A 22,069-nucleotide genomic window follows, 5' to 3' on the forward strand; every position below is an offset into this window, starting at 1 on the left:
GAAAGTTGGTATTCCTCTTGAGTCGAAGCCAGGGACTAAGCTCTCATCTCGAGTTGATTTGGGGTCCACGGAGCCCTTTCGTGTTGCTCCAGTGACCTCAGGATCCCTCTAGATTTGAGACAGTTGTCTTGGCTTTTCTCTGGAGTGCCATCAAGGAAATCAAGGCTCCTTTCACGTTTATGTGGAACACGGAATTGCTCTGCATGCAGTGCAGGGGAATCGGGCCTCAACTCGCGGCGAGGGGGAAATCTCATGGTTTTTCTCGACTTGCGGCCGGAACCTGGGGTATATTCTCGAGTTACGACGGGGAGGGCCCTTCCAGACACGTGTTTGTTCAGCGACGTCATGACTCCTGCCTAGGTGCGAGGGACACCTCGGGATTCTCCTCGAGTCTTGGCATGGCAATTGGGACGCGTCTCCACGTGAGGCGGGAGACCCAGGGTCCCTTTCCACGTGCCACAGGGATCCTGGGACTCCTATCCATTTTCAATAGGAGTCAGGCATCGTCTCCTTTGGAAACATTGATCTCCGCGGACCTCTCGAGTTTTCAAAGGATGTGAGCCCTCCGCTCGCGATGAGGCGGAAAATTCGGTCTTTCTCTGTGGTCTGCACAGGGTATTCAGACATCCCTTCGCCTTGGAAGACGCAAGACCAGCCTGCATTCAATTCACTGCAGGGACATTCGGCATTGCTTCGAGTCAGAGCATCTCGGTGTCCATTCTACTTGAGGCCATAAACTCAGGGTCCCTCTCACATACCTGTAGCTGAGAGAAGCCTCCTCTTGAGGTGCTTGTGGAATGTTGGTATTCCTCTTGAGTCGAAGCCAGGGACTAAGCTCTCATCTCGAGTTGATTTGCGGTCCACGGAGCCCTTTCGTGTTGCTCCAGTGACGTCAGGATCCCTCTAGCCTTGAGACAGTGATCTTGGGTTTTCTCTGGAGTGCGATCAAGGAAATCAATTCTCCTTTCACGTTTGATGTGGAACACGGAATTGCTCTGCAAGGAGTTCAGGGGAATCGGGCCTCATCTCGCAGTGAGGGGGAAGTCTCATGGTTTTTCTCATGTTGTGGTCGGAACCTGGGGTATATTCTCGAGTTATGACAAGAAGGGCCATTCCAGACACGGGTTTGTTCAGCGACGTCAGGATTCCTGCCTAGGTGAGAGGGACACCTCGGGATTCTCCTCGAGTCTTGGTATGGCAATTGGGATGTGTCTCCACGTGAGGCGGGTGACCCAGGGTCCCTTTCCACGTGCCACAGGGATCCTGGGACTCCTATCCATTTACAAGAGGAGTCAGGCATCGTCTCCTTTGGAAGCATTGATCTCCGCAGACCTCTCGAGTTTTCAAAGGATGTGAGGCCTCCGGTCGCGATGAGGCGGAGAACTAGGCCTTTCTCTGTGGTCTGCACAGGGTATTCAGACATCCCTTCGTCTTGGGAGATGCAAGACGAGCCTGCATTCAAATCACTGCAGGGATATCCGGCCTTACTTCGAGTCAGAGCATCTCGGTGTCCATTCCACTTGAGGCCACAAACTCAGGGTCCCTCTCACATACCTGTAGCTGAGAGAAGCCTCCTCTTGAGGTGCTTGTGGAAAGTTGGTATTCCTCTTGCGTCGAAGCCAGGGACTAAGCTCTCATCTCGAGTTGATTTGGGGTCCACGGAACCCTTTTGTGTTGCTCCAGTGACCTCAGGATACCTCTAGACGTGAGACAGTGATCTTGGGTTTTCTCTGGAGAGCCATCAAGGAAATCAAGTCTTCTTTCACGTTTGATGTGGAACACGGAATTGCTCTGCAGGCAGTGCAGGGAAATCTGGCCTCATGTCGCGGCGGGGTGAAGTCTCATTGTTTTTCTCGAGTTGCGGCCGGAAGCTGGTGTATATTCTGGAGTTACGATGGGGAGGGCCGTTCAGACACATGTTTGTTCAGCGACGTCAGGACTCCTGCCTAGGTGCGAGGGACACCTCGGGATTATCCTCGAGTCTTTGCATGGCAAATGGGACGCGTCTCCACGTGAGGCGGGAGACCCAGGGTCCCTTTCCACGTGCCACAGGGATCCTGGGACTCCTATCCATTTTCAAGAGGAGTCAGGCATCGTCTCCTTTGGACGCATTGATCTCCGCGGACCTCTCGAGTTTTCAAAGGATGTGAGGCCTCCGGTCGCGATGAGGCGCAGAACTAGGTCTTTCTCTGAGGTCTCCACAGGGGATTCAGACATCCCTTCGTCTTGGGAGATGCAAGACGAGCCTGCATTCAATTCACTGCAGGGATATCCGGCCTTACTTCGAGGCAGAGCATCTCGGTGTCCATTCCACTTGATGCCACAAACTCAGGGTACCTCTCATATACCTGTAGCTGAGAGAAGCCTCCTCTTGAGGGGCTTGTGGAAAGTTCGTATTCCTCTTGAGTTGAAGGCAGGGACTAATCTCTCATCTCGAGTTGATTTGGGGTCCACGGAGACCTTTTGTGTTGCTCCAGTGACCTCAGGATCCCTCTAGACTTGAGACAGTCATCTTGGGTTTTCTCTGGAGTACCATCAAGGAAATCAAGGCTCCTTTCACGTTTGATGTGGAACACGGAATTGCTCTGCAAGGAGTTCAGGGGAATCGGGCCTCATCTCGCGGCGAGGGGTAAGTCTCATGGTTTTTCTCGAGTTGCGGCCGGAACCTGGGGAATATTCTCGAGTTATGACGGGGAGGGCCCTTCCAGACACATGTTTGTTCAGCGACGTCAGGACTCCTGCCTAGGTGCGAGGGACACCTCGGGATTCTCCTCGAGTCTTGGCATGGCAATTGGGACGCGTCTCCATGTGAGGCGGGAGACCCAGAGTCCCATTCTACGTGCCACAGGGATCCTGGGACTCCTATCCATTTTCAAGAGGAGTCAGGCATCGTCTCCTTTGGAAGCATTGATCTCTGCAGACCTCTCGAGTTTTCAAAGATGTGAGGCCTCCGGTCGCAATGAGGCGGAGGACTAGGTCTTTCTCTGTGGTCTCCACAGGGGATTCAGACATCCCTTCATCTTGGGAGATGCAAGACGAGCCTGCATTCAATTCACTGCAGGGATATCCGGCCTTACTTCGAGTCAGAGCATCTCGGTGTCCATTGCACTTGAGGCCACAAACTCAGGGTCCTTCTCACATACCTGTAGCTGAGAGAAGCCTCCTCTTGAGGTGCTTGTGGAAAGTTGGTATTCCTCTTGAATCTAGGTCAGGGACTAAGCTCTCATCTCGAGTTGATTTGGGGTCCACAGAGCCCTTTCGTGTTGCTCCGGTGACCTCAGGATCCCTCTAGACTTGAGACAGTGATCTTGGGTTTTCTCTGGAGTGCCATCAAGGAAATCTAGGCTCCTTTCACGTTTGATATGGAACACAGAATTGCTCTGCATGCAGTGCAGGGGAATCTGGCCTCAACTCGCGGCAAGGGGGAAATCTCATGGTTTTTCTCGAGTTGCGGCCGTAACCTTGGGTATATTCTCGAGTTACGACGGGGAGGTCCCTTCCAGACACGTGTTTGTTCAGCGACGTCAGAACTCCTGCCTAGGCGCGAGGGACCCCTCGGGATTCTACTCGAGTCTTGGAATGGCAATTGGGACGCGTCTCCATGTGAGGCGGGAGACCCAGGGTCCCTTTCCAAGTGCCACAGGGATCCTGGGTCTCCTATCCATTTTCAAGAGGAGTCAGGCATCGTCTCCATTGGAAGCATTGATCTCCGCGGACCTGTCGAGTTTTCAAAGGATGTGAGGCCTCCCGTCGCGATGATGCGGAGGACTAGGACTTTCTCTGTGGTCTCCACAGGGGATTCAGATATCCCTTCGTCTTGGGAGATGCAAGACGAGCCTGCATTCAATTCACTTCAGGGATATCCGGGCTTACTTCGAGTCAGAGCATCTCCATGTCCATTCCACTTGAGGCCACAAACTCAGGGTCCCTCTCACATACCTGTAGCTGAGAGAAGCCTCCTCTTGAGGTGCTTGTGGAAAGTTGGTATTCCTCTTGAGTCGAAGCCAGGGACTAAGCTTTCATCACGAGTTGATTTTGGGTCCACGGAGCCCTTTGGTGTTGCTCCAGTGACCTCAGGATCCCTCTAGACTTGAGACAGTGATCTTGGGTTTTCTCTAGAGTGCCATCAAGGAAATCAAGTCTCCTTTCACGTTTGATGTGGAACACGGAATTGCTCTGCACGCAGTGCAGGGAAATCGGGCCTCATCTTGCAGCTAGTGGGAAGTCTCATGGTTTTTCTCGAGTTGCGGCCCGAACCTGATATATTCTCGAGTTACGCCGGGGAGGGCCCTTCCAGTCACGTGTTTGTTCAGCAACGTCAGGACTCCTGCCTTGGTGCGAGGGACACCTCGGGATTCTCCTCGAGTCTTGGCATGGCAATTGGGACGCGTCTCCATGTGAGGCGGGATACCCATGGTCCCTTTCCTCGTGCCACAGGGATCCTGGGACTCCTATCCATTTTCAAGAGGAGTCAGGCATCGTCTCCTTCGGAAGTATTGATCTCCGCGGACTTCTCGAGTTTTCAAAGGATGTGAGGCCTCCGGTCGCGATGAGGCGGAGAACTAGGTCTTTCTCTGGCTTCTGCACAGGGTATTCAGACATCCCTTCGCCTTGGTAGACACTAGACGAGCCTGCATTCAATTCACTGCAGGGATATCCGGACTTGCTTCGAGTCAGAGCATCTCGGTGTCCATTCCACTTGAGGCCACAAACTCAGGGTCCCTCTCACATACCTGTAGCTGAGAGAAGCCTCCTCTTGAGGTGCTTGTGGAAAGTTGGTATTCCTCTTGAGTGGAAGCCAGGGACTAAGCTTTCATCTCGAGTTGATTTGCGGTCCACAGAGCCCTTTCGTGTTGCTCCAGTGACCTCAGGATCCCTCTAGACTTGAGACAGTGATCTTGGGTTTTCTCTGGAGTGCCATCTAGGAAATCAAGGCTCCTTTCACGTTTGATGTGGAACACCGAATTGCTCTGCACCCAGTGCAGGGGAATCGGGCCTCATCTCGCGGCGAAGGGGAAGTCTCATGGTTTTTCTCGAGTTGCGGCCGGAACCTGGGGTATATTCTCAAGTTGCGACTGGAAGGGCCCTTCCAGACACGAGTTTGTTCAGCGAGGTCAGGACTCCTGCCTAGGTGCGAGAGACACCTCGGGATTCCCCTCGAGTCTTGGCATGGCAATTGGGACACGTCTCCACGTGAAACGGGAGACCCAGAGTCCCTTTCCACGTGCCACAGTGATCCTGGGACTCCTATCCATTTTCAAGAGGAGTCAGGCATCGTCTCCTTTGGAAGCATTGATCTCCGCGGACCTCTCGAGTTTTCAAAGGATGTGAGGCCTCCGGTCGCGATGAGGCGGAGGACTAGGTCTTTCTCTGTGGTCTCCACAGGGTATTCAGACATCCCTTCGCCTTGGGAGACGCAAGACGAGCCTGCATTCAATTCACTGCAGGGATATCCAGGCTTACTTCGAGTCAGAGCATCTCGGTGTCCATTCCGCTTGAGGCCACAAACTCAGGGTCCCTCTCACATACCTGTAGCTGAGAGAAGCCTCCTCTTGAGGTGCTTGTGGAAAGTTGGTATTCCTCTTCAGTGGAAGCCAGGGACTAAGCTCTCATCTCGAGTTGATTTGTGGTCCACGGAGCCCTTTCGTGTTGCTCCAGTGACCTCAGGATCCATTTAGACATGAGACAGAGATCTAAGGTTTTCTCTGGAGTGCCATCAAGGAAATCAAGGCTCCTTTCACGTTTGATGTGGAACACGGAATTTCTCTGCAAGCAGTGCAGGGGAATCGGGCCTCATCTCGCGGCGAGGGAGAAGTCTCATGGTTTTTCTCGAGTTGCGGCCGGAACCTGCGGTATATTCTCGAGTTACGACTGGAAGGCCCTTCCAGACACGAGTTTGTTCAGCGAGGTCAGGACTCCTGCCTAGGTGCGAGGGACACCTCGGGATTCTCCTCGAGTCTTGGCATGGCAATTGGGACGCGTCTCCATGAGAGGCGGGAGACCCAGGATCCCTTTCCACGTGCCACAGGGATCCTGGGACTCCTATCCATTTTCAAGAGGTGTCAGGCATCGTCTCCTTTGGAAGCATTGTTCTCCGCGGACCTCTCGAGGTTTCAAAGGATGTGAGGCCACCGGTAACGAAGAGGCGGAGATCTATTTCTTTCTCTGTGGTCTCCACAGGGGATTCAGACATCCCTTCGTCTTGGGAGATGGAAGACGAGCCTGCATTCAATTCACTGCAGGGATATCTGGCCAAACTTTGAGTCAGAGCATCTCGCTGTCCATTCCACCTGAGGCCACAAACTCAGGGTCCCTCTCACATACTTGTAGCTGAGAGAAGCCTCCTCTTGTGGTGTTTGTGGAAAGTTGGTATTCCTCTTGCGTCGACGCCAGGGACTAAGCTCTCATCTCGATTTGATTTGGGGCCCACGGAGCCCTTTCTTGTTGCTCCAGTGACCTCAGGATCCCTCTAGACTTGAGACAGTGATCTTGGGTTTTCTCTGGAGTGCAATCAAGGAAATCAAGGCTCCTTTCTCGTTTGATGTGGAACACGGAATTGCTCTGCACGCAGTGCAGGGGAATCGGGCCTCATCTCGCAGAGAGGGGGAAGTCTCATGGTTTTTCTCAAGTTGCGGCCGGAACCTGGGGTATATTCTCGAGTTACGACCGGGAGGGCCCTTCCAGACACGAGATTGTTCAGCGACGTCAGGACTCCTGCCTAGGTGCGAGGGACACCTCGGGATTCTCCTCGAGTTTTGGCATGGCAATTCGGATGCCTCTCCAGGTGAGGCGGGAGACCCAGGGTCCCTTTCCACATGCCACAGGTATCCTGGGACTCCTATCCATTTTCAAGAGGAGTGAGGCATCGTCTCCTTTGGTAGCATTGATATCCGCGGAACTCTCAAGTTTTCAAAGGATGTGAGGCTCCGGTCACCATGAGCCGGAAAACTAGGTCTTTCTCTGTGGTCTGCACAGGGTATTCAGACATCCCTTCGCGTTGGGAGATGCAAGACGAGCCTGCATTCAATCCACTGCAGGGATATCCGGCCTTACTTCGAGTCAGAGCATCTCGGTGTCCATTCCACTTGAGGCCACCAACTCAGGGTCCCTCTCACATACGTGTAGCTGAGAGAAGGCTCCTCTTGAGGTGTTTGTGGAAATTTGCTATTCCTCTTGAGTCGAAGCCAGGGACTAAGCTCTCATCTCGATTTGATTTGGGGCCCACGGAGCCCTTTCTTGTTGCTCCAGTGACCTCAGGATCCCTCTAGACTTGGGACAGCGATCTTGGGTTTTCTCTGGAGTGCAATCAAGGAAATCAAGGCTCCTTTCTCGTTTGATGTGGAACACGGAATTGCTCTGCATGCAGTTCAGGGGAATCAGGCCTCATCTCGCAGAGAGGGGGAAGTCTCATGGTTTTTCTCAAGTTGCGGCCGGAACCTGGGGTATATTCTCGAGTTACGATGGGGAGGGTCCTTCCAGACACGAGATTGTTCAGCGACGTCAGGACTCCTGCCTAGGTGCGAGGGACACCTCGGGATTCTCCACGAGTCTTGGCATGGCAATTGGGACGCGTCTCCACGTGAGGCGGGAGACCCATGGTCCCTTTCCTCGTGCCACAGGGATCCTGGGACTCCTATCCATTTTCAAGAGGAGTCAGTCATCGTCTCCTTCGGAAGTATTGATCTCCAGGGACCTCTCGAGTTTTCAAAGGATGTGAGGCCTCCGGTCGCGATGAGGCGGAGAACTAGGTCTTTCTCTGGGGTCTGCACAGGGATTCAGACATCCCTTCACCTTGGTAGACGCAAGACGAGCCTGCATTCAATTCACTGCAGGGATATCTGGCCAAACTTTGAGTCAGAGCATCTCGCTGTCCATTCCACCTGAGGCCACAAACTCAGGGTCCCTCTCACATACTTGTAGCTGAGAGAAGCCTCATCTTGAGGTGTTTGTGGAAAGTTGGTATTCCTCTTGTGTCGAAGCCAGGGACTAAGCTCTCATCTCGATTTGATTTGGGGCCCACGGAGCCCTTTCTTGTTGCTCCAGTAACCTCAGGATCCCTCTAGACTTGGGACAGTGATCTTGGGTTTTCTCTGGAGTGCAATCAAGGAAATCAAGGCTCCTTTCTCGTTTGATGTGGAACACCGAATTGCTCTGCACGCAGTGCAGGGGAATCGGGCCTCATCTCGCAGAGAGGGGGAAGTCTCATGGTTTTTCTCAAGTTGCGGCCGGAACCTGGGGTATATTCTCGAGTTACGACGGGGAGGGCCCTTCCAGACACGAGATTGTTCAGCGACGTCAGGACTCCTGCCTAGGTGCGAGGGACACCTCGGGATTCTCCTCGAGTCTTGGCATGGCAATTCGGATGCCTCTCCACGTGAGGCGGGAGACCCAGGGTCCCTTTCCACATGCCACAGGTATCCTGGGACTCCTATCCATTTTCAAGAGGAGTGAGGCATCGTCTCCTTTGGTAGCATTGATATCCGAGGACCTCTCAGTTTTCAAAGAATGTGAGGCCTCCGGTCGCCATGAGGCGGAAACCTAGGTCTTTCTCTGTGGTCTGCACAGGGTATTCAGACATCCCTTCGCCTTGGGAGATGCAAGACGAGCCTGCATTCAATTCACTGCTGGGATATCCGGCCTTACTTCGAGTCAGAGCATCTCGGTGTCCATTCCACTTGAGGCCACCAACTCAGGGTCCCTCTCACATACCTGTAGCTGAGAGAATCCTCCTCTTGAGGTGCTTGTGGAAAGTTGGTATTTCTCTTGAGTGGAAGCCAGGGACTAAGCTTTCATCTCGAGTTGATTTGCGGTCCACGGAGCCCTTTCGTGTTGCTCCAGTGACCTCAGGATCCCTCTAGACTTGAGACAGTGATCTTGGGTTTTCTCTGGAGTGCCATCAAGGAAATCAAGGCTCCTTTCACGTTTGATGTGGAACACGGAATTGCTCTGCACGCAGTGCAGGGGAATCTGGCCTCATGTCGCGGCGAGGGGGAAGTCTCATTGTTTTTCTCGAGTTGCGGCCGGAACCTGGGGTATATTCTCGAGTTACGACGGGGAGGGACCATCCAGACACGGGTTGGTTCAGCGACGTCAGGACTCCTGCCTAGGTGTGAGGGACACCTCGGGATTCCCCTCGAGTCTTGGCATGGCAATTGGGACGCGTTTCCACGTGAGGCGGGAGATAGAGGGTCCCTTTCCACGTGCCAGAGGGATCCTGGGACTCCTATCCATTTTCAAGAGGAGTCAGGCATCGTCTCCTTTGGAAGCATTGATCTCCGCGGACCTCTTGAGATTTCAAAGGATGTGAGGCCTCCGGTCGCGTTGAGCCGGAGAACTAGGTCTTTCTCTGTGTTCTGCACAGGGGATTCAGACATCCCTTCGTCTTGGGAGATGCAAGACGAGCCTGCATTCAATTCACTGCAGGCATATCCGGCCTTACTTCGAGTCAGAGCATCTCGGTGTCCATTCCACTTGAGGCCACAAACTCAGGGTCCCACTCACATAACTGTGGCTGAGAGAAGCCTCCTCTTGAGGGGCTTGTGGAAAGTTCGTATTCCTCTTGAGTCGAAGCCAGGGACTAAGCTCTCATCTCGAGTTGATTTGGGGTCCACGGAACCCTTTTGTGTTGCTCCAGTGACATCAGGATCCCTCTAGACTTGAGACAGTGATCTTGGGTTTTCTCCGGAGTGCCATCAAGGAAATCAAGGCTCCTTTCACGTTTGATGTGGACCACGGAATTGCTCTGCACGCAGTGCAGGGGAATCGGGCCTCATCTCGCGGCGAGGGGGAAGTCTCATGGTTTTTCACGAGTTGCGGCCGGAACCTGGGGTATATTCTCGAGTTACGACTGGGAGGGCCCATCCAGACACGTGTTTGTTCAGCGACGTCATGACTCCTGCCTAGGTGCGAGGGACACCTCGGGATTCTCCTCGAGTCTTGGCATGGCAATTGGGACGCGTCTCCACGTGAGGCGGGAGACCCTGGGTCCCTTTCCACGTGCCACAGGAATCCTGGGACTCCTATCCATTTGCAAGAGGAGTCAGGCATCGTCTCCTTTGGAAGCATTGATCTCCGCGGACCTCTCCAGTTTTCAAAGGATGTGAGGCCTGCCCTCGCAATGAGGCGGAGAATTAGGTCTTTCTCTGTGGTCTCAACAGGGGATTCAGACATCCCTTCGTCTTGGGAGATGCAAGACGAGCCTGCATTCAATTCACTGCAAGGATATCCGGACTTATTTCGAGTCAGAGCATCTCGGTGTCCATTCCACTTGAGGCCACAAACTCAGGGTACCTCTCACATACCTGTAGCTGAGCGAAGCCTCCTCTTGAGGGGCTTGTGGAAACTTGGTATTCCTCTTGAGTCGAAGCCAGGGACTAAGCTCTCATCTAGAGTTGATTTGTGGTCCACGGAGCCCTTTCGTGTTGCTCCAGTGACCTCAGGATCCCTCTAGACTTGAGACAGTCTTCTTGGGTTTTCTCTGGAGTACCATCAAGGAAATCAAGGCTCCTTTCACGTTTGATGTGGAACACGGAATTGCTCTGCACGCAGGGCAGGGGAATCGGGCCTCATCTCGCGGCGAGGGGTAAGTCTCATGGTTTTTCTCGAGTTGCGGCCGGAACCTGGGGTATATTCTCCAGTTACGACGGGGAGGGCCCTTCCAGACACATGTTTGTTCAGCGAGGTCAGGACTCCTGCCTAGGTGGGAGGGACACCTTGGGATTCTCCTCGAGTCTTGGCATTGCAATTGGGACGCGTCTCCATGTGAGTCGGGAGACCCAGGGTCCCATTCCACGTGCCACAGGGATCCTGGGACTCCTATCCATTTTCAGGAGGAGTCAGGCATCGTCTCCTTTGGAAGCATTGGTCTCTGCAGACCTCTCGAATTTTCAAAGGATGTGAGGCCTCCGGTCGCAATGAGGCGGAGGACTAGGTCTTTCTCTGTGGTCTCCACAGGGGATTCAGACATCCCTTCATCTTGGGAGAGGCAAGACGAGCCTGCATTCAATTCACTGCAGGGATATCCGGCCTTACTTCGAGTCAGAGCATCTCGGTGTCCATTGCACTTGAGGCCACAAACTCAGGGTCCCTCTCACATACCTGTAGCTGAGAGAAGCCTCCTCTTGAGGTGCTTGTGGAAAGTTGGTATTCCTCTTGAGTCTAGGTCAGGGACTAAGCTCTCATCTCGAGTTGATTTGGGGTCCACAGAGCCCTTTCGTGTTGCTCCAGTGACCTCAGGATCCCTCTAGACTTGAGACAGTGATCTTGGGTTTTCTCTGGAGTGCCATCAAGGAAATCAAGGCTCCTTTCACGTTTGATATGGAACACAGAATTGCTCTGCATGCAGTGCAGGGGAATCGGGCCTCACCTCACGGCAAGGGGGAAATCTCGTGGTTTTTCTCGAGTTGCAGCCGGAACCTGGGGTATATTCTCGAGTTACGACGGGGAGGGCCCTTCCAGACACGTGTTTGTTCAGCGATGTCAGGACTCCTGCCTAGGTGTGAGGGATACCTCGGGATTCTCCTCGAGTCTTGGCAGGCTAGTTGGCACGCGTCTCCACGTGAGGCGGGAGACCCAGAGTCCCTTTCCACGTGCCACAGGGATCCTGGGACTCCTATCCATTTTCAAGAGGAGTCAGGCATCGTCTCCTTTGGAAGCATTGATCTCCGCACACCATTCATGTTCTCAAAGGATGTGAGGCCTCCGGTCGCGATGAGGCGGAGGACTAGGTCTTTCTCTGTCGTCTCCACAGGGGATTCAGACATCCCTTCGTCTGGGAGATGCAAGATGAGCCTGCATTCAATTCACTGCAGGGATATCCAGCCTTACTTCGAGTCAGAGCATCTCGGTGCCTAATCCACTTGAGGCCACAAACTCAGGGTCCCTCTCACATACCTGTAGCTGAGAGAAGCCTCCTCTTGAGGTGCTTGTGAAAATTGGTATTCCTCTTGAGTCGAAGCCAGGGACTAAGCTCTCATCTCGAGTTAATTTGGGGTCCACGGAGCACTTTCTTGTTGCTCCAGTGACCTCAGGATCCCTCTAGACTTGAGACAGTGATCTTGTGTTTTCTCTGGAGTCCCATCAAGGAAATCAAGGCTCCTTTCACGTTTGATGTGGAACACGGAATTGCTCTGCACGCAATGCAGGGGAATCGGGCCTCATCTCGCGGCGAGGGGGGAGTCTCATTGTTTTTCTCGAGTTGCGGCCGGAACCTGGGGTATATTCTCGAGTTACGACGGGGAGGGCCCTTCGAGACACGTGTTTGTTCAGCCACGTCAGGACTCCTGCCTAGGTGCGAGGGACACGTCGGGATTCTCCTCGAGTCTTGGCATGGCAATTGGGTCGCGTCTCCACGTGAGGCGGGAGACCCAGGGTCCCTTTCCACGTGCCACAGGGATTCTGGGACTCCTATGCACTTTCAAGAGGAGTCAAGCATCCTCTCCTTTGGAAGCATTGATCTCCGCGGAACTCTCCAGTTTTCAAAGGATGTGAGGCCTCCGGTCGCGATGAGGCCGAGAACTAGGTCTTTCTCTGTGGTCTCCACAGGGGATTCAGACATCACTTCGTCTTGGGAGATGCAAGACGAGCCTGCATTCAATTCACTGCAGGGATATCCGGCCTTACTTTGAGTTACAGATTCTCAGTGTCCATTCCACCTGAGGCCACAAACTCAGGGTCCCTCTCACATACCTGTGCCTGAGAGAAGCCTCCTCTTGAGGTGCTTGTGGAAAGTTGGTATTCCTCTTGAGTCGAAGCCAGGGACTAAGCTCTCATCTCGAGTTGATTTGGGGTCCATGGCGCCCATTCGTGTTGCTACAATGACCTCAGGATTCCTCTAGACTTGAGACAGTGATCTTGGGTTTTCTCTGGAGTGCCATCAAGGAAATCAAGGATCCTTTCAATTTTGAGGTGGAACACGGAATTGCTCTACATGCAGTGCAGGGGAATCGGGCCTCATCTCGCAGCGAGGGGGAAGTCTCATGGTTTTTCTCGAGTTGCGGCCGGAACCTCGGCTATATTCTCGAGTTATGACGGGGAGGGCCCTTCCAGACACGGGTTTGTTCAGCGACGTCATGTCTCCTGCCTACGTGCGAGGGACACCTCTGGATTCTCCTCGACTCTTGGCATGGCAATTGGGACGCGTCTCGCCGTGAGGCGGGAGACCCAGGGTCCCTTTCCACGTACCACAGGGATCCTGGGACTCCTATCCATTTTCAAGAGGAGTCAGGCATCATCTCCTTTGGAAGCATTGATCTCGGCGGACCTCTCGAGTTTTCAAAGGATGTGAGACCTTCGGTGGCGATGAGGCGGAGAACTAGGTCTTTCTCTGTGGTCTGCACAGGGTATTCAGACATCACTTCGTCTTGGGAGATGCAAGACGAGCCTGCATTCAATTCACTGCAGGGATATCCGGCCTTATTTCGAGTCAGAGCATCTCGGTGTCCATTCCACTTGAGGCCACAAACTCAGGGTCCCTCTCACATAACTGTAGCTGAGAGAAGCCTCCTCTTGAGGTGCTTGTGGAAGGTTGGTATTCCTCTTGAGTGGAAGCCAGGGAATAAGTTCTCATCTCGAGTTGATTTGCAGTCCACGGAGCCCTTTCTTGTTGCTCCAGTGACCTCAGGATCCCTCTAGACTTGAGACAGTGATTTAGGGTTTTCTCTGGAGAGCCATCAAGAAAATCAAGGCTCCTTTCATGTTTGATGTGGAACACGGAATTGCTTTGCACGCAGTGCAGGGGAATCGGGCCTCATCTCGCGGCGAGGGGGAAGTCTCATGGTTTTTCTCGAGTTGCGGCCGGAACATGCGGTATATTCTCGAGTTACGACGGTGAGGACCCTTCCAAGCACTTGTTTGTTCAGCGACGTCAGGACTCCTGCCTAGGTGCGAGGGACACCTCGGGATTCTCCTCGAGTCTTGGCATGGCAATTGGGACGCGTACCCACGTGAGGCGGGAGACCCAGGGTCCCTTTCCAAGTGCCACAGGGATCCTGGGACTCCTATCCATTTTCAAGAGGAGTCAGGCATCGTCTCCTTTTGAAGAATTGATCTCCGCCGACCTCTCGTGTTTTCAAAGGTTGTGGGGCCTCCGGTCGCCATGAGGCGGAGAACGAGGTCTTTCTCTGTGGTCTCCACAGGGGATTCAGACATCCCTTCGTCTCGGGAGCTGCAAGACGAGCCTGCATTCAATTCACTGCAGGGATATCCGGCCTTACTTAGAGTCAGAGCATCCCGGTGTCCATTCCACTTGAGGCCACAAACTCAGGGTCCCTCTCACATACCTGTAGCTGACAGAAGCCTTCTCTTGAGGTGCTTGTGGAAAGATGGTATTCCTCTTGAGTGGAAGCCAGGGAGTAAGCTCTTATCTCGAGTTGATTTGGGGTCCACAGAGCCCTTTCGTGTTGTTACAGTGACCTCAGGATCCCTCTAGACTTGAGACAGTGATCTTGGGTTTTCTCTGGATTGCCATCAAGGAAATCAAGGCTCCTTTCACGTTTGATGTGGAACACGGAATTGCTCTGCACGCAGTGCAGGGGAATCGGGCCTCATCTCGCGGCGAGGGGGAAGTGTCTTGTTTTTTCTCGAGTTGCGGCTGGAACCTTGGGTATATTCTCGAGTTACGATGGGGAGGGCCCTTCCAGACACGTGTTTGTTCAGCGACGTCAGGATTCCTGCCTAGGTTTGAGGGACACCTCGGGATTCTCCTCGAGTCTTGGCATGGCAATTGGGACGCGTCTCCACGTGAGGCGGGAGACCCAGGGTCCCTTTCCACGTGCCACAGGGATCCTGGGACTCCTATCCATTTTCCAGAGGAGTCAGGCATCGTCTCCTTTGGAAGCACTGATCTCCCCGGACCTCTCGAGTTTTCAAAGGATGTGAGGCCTCCGGTCGCGATGAGGCGGAGGACTAGGTCTTTCTCTGTTGTCTCCACAGGGGATTCAGACATCACTTCATCTTGGGAGATGCAAGACGAGCCTGCATTCAATTCACTGCAGGGATATCCGGCCTTACTTCGAGTCAGAGCATCTCGGTGTCCATTCCACTTGAGGCCACAAACTCAGTGTCCCACTCACATACCTGTCGCTGAGAGAAGCCTCCTCTTGAGGTGCTTGTGGAAAGTTGGTATTCCTCTTGAGTCGAAGCCAGGGACTAAGCTCTCATCTCGAGTTGATTTGGGGTCCACGGAGCCCTTTCGTGTTGCTCCAGTGACCTCAGGATCCCTCTAGACTTGAGACAGTGATCATGGGTATTCTCTGGAGTGCCATCTAGGAAATCACGGCTCCTTTCACGTTTGATGTGGAACACGGAATTGCGCTGCATGCAGTGCAGGGGAATCGGGCCTCAACTCGCGGCGAGGGGGAAATCTCATGGTTTTTCTCGAGTTGCGGCCAGAACCTGGGGTATAATCTCGAGTTACGACGGGGATGGCCCTTCCAGACACGTGTTTGTTCAGCGACGTCAGGACTCCTGCCTAGGTGCGAGGGACACCTCGGGATTCTCCTCGGGTCTTGGCATGGCAATTGGGACGCGTCTCCACGTGAAGCGGGAGACCCAGGGTCCCTTTCCACGTGCCACAGGGATCCTGGGACTCCTATCCATTTTCAAGAGGAGTCAGGCATCGTCTCCTTTGTAAGCATTGTTCTCCGCGGAAGTCTTTAGTTTTCAAAGGATGTGAGGCCTCCGGTCGCGATGAGATGGAGAACTAGGTCTTTCTCTGTGGTCTCCACAGGGGATTCAAACATCCCTTCGTCTTGGGAGATGCAAGACGAGCATGCATTCAATTCACTGCAGGGATATCTGGCCTTACTTCGAGTCAGAGCATCTCGGTGTCCATTCCACTTGAGGCCACAAATTCAGGGTCCTTCTCACATACATGTGGCTGAGAGAACCCTTCTCTTGAGGTGCTTGTGGAAAGTTGGTATTCCTCTTGAGTCGAAGCCAGGTACTAAGCTCTCATTTCGAGTTGATTTGGGATCCACGGAGCCCTTTCGTGTTGCTCCAGTGACCTCAGGATCCCTCTAGACTTGAGACAGTGATCTTGGGTTTTCTCTGGAGTGCCATCAAGGAAATCAAGGATCCTTTCACGTTTGATGTGGAACACGGAATTGCTCTGCACGCAGTCCAGGGGAATCGGGCCATATCTCGCGGCGAGGGGGAAGTCTCATGGTTTTTCTCGAGTTGCGGCCGGAACCTGGGGTATATTCTCGAGTTACGACGGGGAGGGCCCTTCCAGACACGTGTTCGTTCAGCGACGTCAGGACTCGGGCCTAGGTGCGAGGGACAACTCGGGATTCTCCTCGAGTCTTGGCATGGCAATTGGGACTCGTCTCCACGTGTGGAGGGAGACCCAGGGTCCCTTTCCACGTGCCACAGGGATCCTGGGACTCCTGTCCATTTTAAAGAGGAGTCAGGCATCCTCTCCTTTGGAAGCACTGACCTCCTCGGACCTCTCGAGTTTTCAAAGGATGTGAGGCCTCTGCTCGCGATGAAGCAGAGAACTAGGTCTTTCTCTGTGGTCTCCACAGGGGATTCAGACATCCCTACGTCTTGGGAGATGCAAGACGAGCCTGCATTCAATTCACTATTGGGTTATCCGGCCTTACTTCGAGTCAGAGCATCTCTGTGTCCATTCCACTTGAGGCCACAAATTCAGGGTCCCTCTCAGATACCTGTAGCTGAGAGAAGCCTCCTCTTGAGTTGCTTGTGGAAAGTTGGTATTCCTCTTTAGTCGAAGCCTGGGACTAAGCTCTCATCTCGAGTGGATTTCGGGTCCACGGAGCCCTTTCGTGTTGCTACAGTGACCTCAGGATCCCTCTAGACTTGAGACAGTGATCTTGGGTTTTCTCTGGAGTGCCATCAAGGAAATCAAGGCTCCTTTCACGTTTGATGTGGAACACGGAATTGTTCTGCATGCAGGGCAGGGTAATCGGGCCTCATCTCGCAGCGAGGGGGAAGTCTCATGGTTTTTCTCGAGTTGCGGCCGGAACCTGGGGTATATTCTCCAGTTAGAAGGGGAGGGACCTTCCAGGCACGTGATTGTTCAGCGACGTCAGGACTCCTGCCTAGGTGCGAGGGACACCTCGGGATTCTCTTCGAGTCTTGGCATGGTAATTGGGACGCGTCTCCACGTGAGGCGGGTGACCCAGGGTCCCTTTCCAAGTTACACAGGAGTCCGGAAACTCCTATCCATTTTCAAGAGGAGACAGGCATCGTCTCCTTTGGAAGCATTGATCTCCGCGGACCTCTTGAGTTTTCAAAGGATGTGAGGCCTCCGGCCGCGAGGAGGCGGAGAACTAGGTCTTTCTCTGTGGTCTCCACAGGGGATTCAGACATCCCTTCGTCTTGGGAGATGCAAGACGAGCCTGCATTCAATTCACTGCAGGGATATCCGGCCTTACTTCGAGTCAGAGCATCTCGGTGTCCATTCCACTTGAGGCCACAAACTCAGGGTCCCTCTCACGTACCTTTAGCGGAGAGAAGCCTCCTCTTGAGGTGCTTGTGGAAAGTTGGTATTCCTCTTGAGTCAAAGCCAGGGACTATGTTCTCATCTCGAGTTGATTTGGGGTCCATGGAGCCCTTTCCTGTTGCTCCAGTGACCTCAGGATCCCTCTAGACTTGAGACAGTGATCTTGGGTTTTCTCTGGAGTGCCATCAAGGAAATCAAGGCTCCTTTCACGTTTGATGTGGAACACGGAATTGCTCTGCACGCAGTGCAGGGGAATCTGGCCTCATCTCGCGGCGAGGGGGAAGTCTCATTGTTTTTTTCGAGTTGCGGCCGGAACCTGGGGTATATTCTCGAGTTACGACGGGGAGGGCCCTTCCAGACACGTGTTCGTTCAGCGACGTCAGGACTCGGGCCTAGGTGCGAGGGACAACTCGGGATTCTCCTCGAGTCTTGGCATGGCAATTGGGACTCGTCTCCACGTGTGGCGGGAGACCCAGGGTCCCTTTCCACGTGCCACAGGGATCCTGGGACTCCTGTCCATTTTCAAGAGGAGTCAGGCATGGTCTCCTTTGGAAGCATTGATCTTCTCGGGCCTCTCGAGTTTTCAAAGGATGTGAGGCCTCTGCTCGCGATGAAGCAGAGAACTAGGTCTTTCTCTGTGGTCCCCACAGGGGATTCAGACATCCGTACGTCTTGGGAGATGCAAGGCGAGCCTGCATTCAATTCACTGCAGGGATATCTGGCCTTACTTCGAGTCAGAGCATCTCGGGGTCCATTCCACTTGAGGCCACAAACTCAGGGTCCTTCTCACATACATGTGGCTGAGAGAAGCCTCCTCTTGAGGTGCTTGTGGAAAGTTGGTATTCCTCTTGAGTCGAAGCCAGGTACTAAGCTCTCATCTCGAGTTGATTTGGGGTTCACGGAGCCCTTTCGTGTTGCTACACTGACCTCAGGATCCCTCTAGACTTGAGACAGTGATCTTGGGTTTTCTCTGGAGTGCCATCAAGGAAATCAAGGCTCCTTTCACGTTTGATGTGGAACATGGAATTGCTCTGCACGCAGTCCAGGGGAATCGGGCCATATCTCGCGGCGAGGGGGAAGTCTCATTGTTTTTCTCGAGTTGCGGCCGGAACCTGGGGTATATTCTCGAGTTACAACGGGGAGGGCCCTTCCAGACCCGTGTTTGTTCAGCAACGTCAGGACTCCTGCCTAGGGGCGAGGGACACCTCGGGATTCTCCTCGAGTCTTGGCATGGCCTTTGGGACGCGTCTCCACGTGAGGCGGGAGACCCAGGGTCCGTTTCCACGTTCCACAGGGATCCTGGGACTCCTATCCATTTCAAGAGGAGTCAGGCATCGTCTCCTTTGGAAGCATTGATCTCCGAGGACCTCTCGAGTTTTCAAAGGATGTGAGGCCTCCGGTCCCCATGAGGCTGAGAACTAGGTCTTTCTCTGTGGTCTCCACAGGGGATTCAGACATCCCTTCGTCTTGGGAGATGCAAGACGAGCCTGCATTCAATTCACTGCAGGGATTTCCGGCCTTACTTCGAGTCAGAGCATCTCGGTTTCCATTCTACTTGAGGCCACAAACTCAGGGTCCCTCTCACATACCTGTAGCTGAGAGAAGCCTCCTCTTGAGGGGCTTGTGGAAAGTTGGTATTCCTCTTGAGTCGAAGCCAGGGACTAAGCTCTCATCTCGAGTTGATATGGGGTCCACGGAGCCCTTTCGTGTTGCTCCAGTGACCTCAGGATGCCTCTAGACTTGAGACAGTGATCTTGGGTTTTCTCTGGAGTGCCATCAAGGAAATCAAGGCTCCTTTCACGTTTGATGTGGAACACGGAATTGCTCTGCAAGCAGTGCAGGGGAATCAGGCCTTATCTCGCGGCGATGGGGAATTCTCATGGTTTTTCTCGAGTTGCGGCCGGAACCTGGGGTATATTCTCGAGTTAAGACGGGAAGGGCCCTTCCAGACACTTGTTTGTTCAGCGACGTTAGGACTCCTGCCTAGGTGCGAGGGACAACTCGGGATTCTCCTCGAGTTTTGGCATGGCAATTGGCACGCGTCTCCACGTGAAGCAGGAGACCCAGGGTCCCCGTCCATGTGGACAGGGATCCTGGGACTCCTATCCATTTTCAAGAGGAGTCAGGCATCGTCTCCTTTGGAAGCATTGATCTCCGCGGACCTCTCGTGTTTTCAAAGGATGTGAAGCCTCCGGTCGTGTTGAGGTGGAGAACTAGGTCTTTCTCTGTGTTCTGCACAGGGGATTCAAACATCCCTTCCTCTTGGGAGATGCAAGATGAGCCTGCATTCAATTCACTGCAGGGATAACCGGCCTTACTTCGAGTCAGAGCATCTCGGTGTCCATTCCACTTGATGCCACAAACTCAGGGTCCCTATCACATACCTGTAGCTGAGAGAAACCTCCTCTTGAGGGGCTTGTGGAAAGTTCGTATTCCTCTTGAGGTGAAGCCAGGGACTAATCTCTCATCTCGAGTTGATTTGGGGTCCACGGAGCCCTTTCGTGTTGCTCCAGTGACCTCAGGTTCCCTCTAGACTTGAGAGAGTGATCTTGGGTTTTCTCTGGAGTGCCATCAAGGAAATCAAGGCTCCTTTCACGTTTGATGTGGAACACGGAATTGCTCTGCACGCAGCGTAGGGGAATCGGGCCTCATCTCGCGGCGAGTGGGAAGTCTCATGGTTTTTCTCGAGTTGCGGCCGGAACCTGGGGTATATTCTCGAGTTACGACGGGGAGGGCCCTTACAGACATGTGTTTGTTCAGCGACGTCAGGACTCCTGCCTAGGTGCGAGGGACACCTCGGGATTCTCCTCGAGTCTTGGCATGGCAATTGGGACGCGTCTCCACGTGAGTCGGGAGACCCAGGGTCCCTTTCCACGTCGCACAGGGATCCTGGGACGCCTATCCATTTTCAAGAGGAGTCAGGCATCGTATCCTTTGGAAGCATTGATCTCCGCGGACCTCTCGAGTTTTCAAAGGATGTGAGGCCTCCGCTCGCGATGTGGCGGAGAATTAGGTCTTTCTCTGTGGTCTCCACAGGGGATTCAGACATCCCTTCGTCTTGGGAGATGCAAGGCAAGCCTGCATTCAATTCACTGCAGGGATATCCGGCCTTACTTCGAGTCAGAGCATCTCGGTGTCCATTCCACTTGAGGCCACAAACTCAGGGTCCCTCTCACGTACCTGTAGCGGAGAGAAGCCTCCTCTTGAGGTGCTTGTGGAAAGTTGGTATTCCTCTTGAGTCTAAGCCAGGGACTAAGCTCTCATCTCGAGTTGATTTGGGGTCCATGGAGCCCTTTCCTGTTGCTCCAGTGACCTCAGGATCCCTCTAGACTTGAGACAGTGATCTTGGGTTTTCCCTGGAGTGCCATCAAGGAAATCAAGGCTCCTTTCACGTTTGATGTGGAACACGGAATTGCTCTGCACGCAGTGCAGGGGAATCTGGCCTCATCTCGCGGCGAGGGGGAAGTCTCATTGTTTTTTTCGAGTTGCGGCCAGAACCTGGGGTATATTCTCGAGTTACGACGGGGAGGGCCCTTCCAGACACGTGTTCGTTCAGCGACGTCAGGACTCGGGCCTAGGTGCGAGGGACAACTCGGGATTCTCCTCGAGTCTTGGCATGGCAATTGGGACTCGTCTCCACGTGTGGAGGGAGACCCAGGGTCCCTTTCCACGTGCCACAGGGATCCTGGGACTCCTGTCCATTTTAAAGAGGAGTCAGGCATCCTCTCCTTTGGAAGCATTGACCTCCTCGGACCTCTCGAGTTTTCAAAGGATGTGAGGCCTCTGCTCGCGATGAAGCAGAGAACTAGGTCTTTCTCTGTGGTCTCCACAGGGGATTCAGACATCCCTACGTCTTGGGAGATGCAAGACGAGCCTGCATTCAATTCACTATTGGGTTATCCGGCCTTACTTCGAGTCAGAGCATCTCTGTGTCCATTCCACTTGAGGCCACAAATTCAGGGTCCCTCTCAGATACCTGTAGCTGAGAGAAGCCTCCTCTTGAGTTGCTTGTGGAAAGTTGGTATTCCTCTTTAGTCGAAGCCTGGGACTAAGCTCTCATCTCGAGTGGATTTCGGGTCCACGGAGCCCTTTCGTGTTGCTACAGTGACCTCAGGATCCCTCTAGACTTGAGACAGTGATCTTGGGTTTTCTCTGGAGTGCCATCAAGGAAATCAAGGCACCTTTCACGTTTGATGTGGAACACGGAATTGTTCTGCACGCAGGGCAGGGGAATCGGGCCTCATCTCGCAGCGAGGGGGAAGTCTCATGGTTTTTCTCGAGTTGCGGCCGGAACCTGGGGTATATTCTCCAGTTAGAAGGGGAGGGACCTTCCAGGCACGTGATTGTTCAGCGACGTCAGGACTCCTGCCTAGGTGCTAGGGACACCTCGGGATTCTCTTCGAGTCTTGGCATGGTAATTGGGACGCGTCTCCACGTGAGGCGGGTGACCCAGGGTCCCTTTCCAAGTTACACAGGAGTCCGGAAACTCCTATCCATTTTCAAGAGGAGACAGGCATCGTCTCCTTTGGAAGCATTGATCTCCGCGGACCTCTTGAGTTTTCAAAGGATGTGAGGCCTCCGGCCGCGAGGAGGCGGAGAACTAGG

This window comes from Dama dama, chromosome 27 (assembly GCF_033118175.1).
Source record: "Dama dama isolate Ldn47 chromosome 27, ASM3311817v1, whole genome shotgun sequence".
In the NCBI taxonomy this organism is placed as follows: domain Eukaryota; kingdom Metazoa; phylum Chordata; class Mammalia; order Artiodactyla; family Cervidae; genus Dama; species Dama dama.